General features: G+C 21.6%; 1 long non-coding RNA gene across 1 annotated transcript; it reads left to right on the forward strand.

The window, feature by feature from the left end:
* The first annotated feature begins 1,046 nt into the window (after nucleotides 1–1,046).
* On the forward strand, nucleotides 1,047–2,063 carry LOC136080918 (uncharacterized). The gene is made up of 3 exons (XR_010638725.1): nucleotides 1,047–1,101; nucleotides 1,393–1,548; nucleotides 1,910–2,063. It is a non-coding gene; the product is annotated as an uncharacterized LOC136080918 (long non-coding RNA).
* Nucleotides 2,064–2,494: the final 431 nt, after the last annotated feature.

Below are 2,494 nucleotides of genomic sequence, written 5' to 3' on the forward strand. Positions count from 1 at the left end.
GGTATATATGTAATATATATATATATATTTTATAGAATACATTTATAATTGTTGTAATAAATATATATATATATATATATATATATATATATATATATATATATATATATATATATATATATATATATATATATATATATATATATATATATATAGATACAGATATTATATATATATATATATATATATATATATATATATATATTTATAATTGTTGTATAAAAATATATATATATATATATATATATACACATAGGTATATATGTATATTATATAGTATATATTATTATGTAGGTATAATATATACTATAATATATATGTATATATGTATATATATATATATATATATATATATATATATATATATATATATATATATATATATATATATATATATATATATAGATACAGATATATATATATATATATATATATATATATATATATATATATATATATGTATATATATATATATATATTTATATATATATATATATATATATATATATATATATATATAAATATATATATATATATATTTATATAGTATATATTACTGTTACCCGCAGTATCAGGAATTTGCTAAATGCTAATATTTATATTTATTATTTGCTATTTATATTTTTTATATAATATTATCTGCCAAATAATATTATATATATATAGCAAATAATATTATAACTATTAGCATTTAGCTAATTCCTGATACTGCGGGTAAAAGTAATATATACTATATAGCTCTAGTTTATGCATTGAAATAAAATATACATAATTATACATGATAATATAAATATACTATCTTTAATATTTACATATATAGACTTGCGTATATATATATGTATATATATATATATATATATATATATATATATATATATATATATATATATATATATATGTATATATATGTATATATGTATATATATATATATGTATATATGTATATATATATATATATATATATATATATATACTATATATATATATATATATATATATATATATATATATATATATATATATATATATATATATATATATATATATAATTTGCCTATGCGAAGAATGTCACCTGGTTTATCAACATTAATATGTCTCGACGTAAATAATGTATTTTTTGCTTTTAAATTTTAAATATTACATGTTTTTTAGTAGTCATTATTACACTGTTGAGTATAAAAAAAGCCTCCAAAAATACTAGATCCAGGGCTATAAAAGTATTAACCCACCGCTGCGCTCCTCAGATGTTGCTGTGGTATTAACTGACAATATATTTTTGCCATTGCATACCATTTTTATAACATCTTTAGCAGGTTCTGCTTGAAAGAGTTTCAGTGTACTTTTAATAAAATATTTTATCTGATCTTATGAGTTTATTTTTAAACTTTTCAGATTATTTATCTTGTTTTGATTGATGGACGAGTTGTTGAAGAAACAGTGAGCAACATTTTCTGTTAATTGATGGCTACAGAAGTGGATCAACAAAGTAAACAGTGAAGATCGAGGAGGACAAAGCAAGGGATGAAAAACATGAATCTATTGTTTATGGTTAGTGATCAATAAATATTAAACATGATAGTAGTTATGTTTTATAGGGTCATTCAGTTATAACATAAAACAATTTACTTATACACATGTAAGTTTTAACTTATACTTAAGTTATAACTGAATGTAACCCTATTTAAGGTTTTAACTTTTAGGAAACCCAAGTTGGCTTTACGAAAAATAGATAAAATTTGGTTTAAATGTAAATAGAATGTAATTGGTTTCATTTGTTGTCTTTTTAATGATTGACCAACAAATTTCTTTTAAACTGTAGTTAATCTATTTTTTAGGGCTACTAAAGTTTTTGAAATGTTTTAACACAAAGTTATTTAATAATATTTAAATGTATTTTTTTTACGACAAGGTGCAAAAGATGTTTCAAAAGCGGAAGTAAACTATCAAATGAAGTCGTGGGTTCGTAAATTGTACGACCGAAAAAAGTCAGATGGTGCGAGGATTGATTATGCATGCCACTCGGAACTTTGGGACAAAGGCAGTGATGCAAATGGCGAAGATAATGTCTATATTATTGTATAACAGTTTTAATATTATCTGATATACATTTCATTTTATTGAATATGTTTTGTTTTTTACCTTGAAAATAAATTTAGCTTGAATGAAATAACAAACACATTTCAGCTTGCATTTGATTAAAACAATTTAAATAGCTTTAATCATACGTCGATTGCAATTGCAATCTTTTTAATACATTAAAAATAAACAAATTTAAAAAATTTTATGTTAACAATGACCTAACTAACTGCGTGCTAGTTACAAGTAGCGTTTATAATTCACTGAACCTAATAAAATATATCGTCGGATAAATGCTGGCTAAACTGCATTGGGCCAATGTAATCGGGCCAATGTATGCCCGGCGGCCATCAAGGAATCGGCCCAACGCTGGATGCCAACGTTGGGCCAACGTTACAAGAAGCATCGGGCCAACGTT

The sequence above is a fragment of the Hydra vulgaris genome, chromosome 06, assembly GCF_038396675.1.
Source record: "Hydra vulgaris chromosome 06, alternate assembly HydraT2T_AEP".
NCBI classification, from domain to species: domain Eukaryota; kingdom Metazoa; phylum Cnidaria; class Hydrozoa; order Anthoathecata; family Hydridae; genus Hydra; species Hydra vulgaris.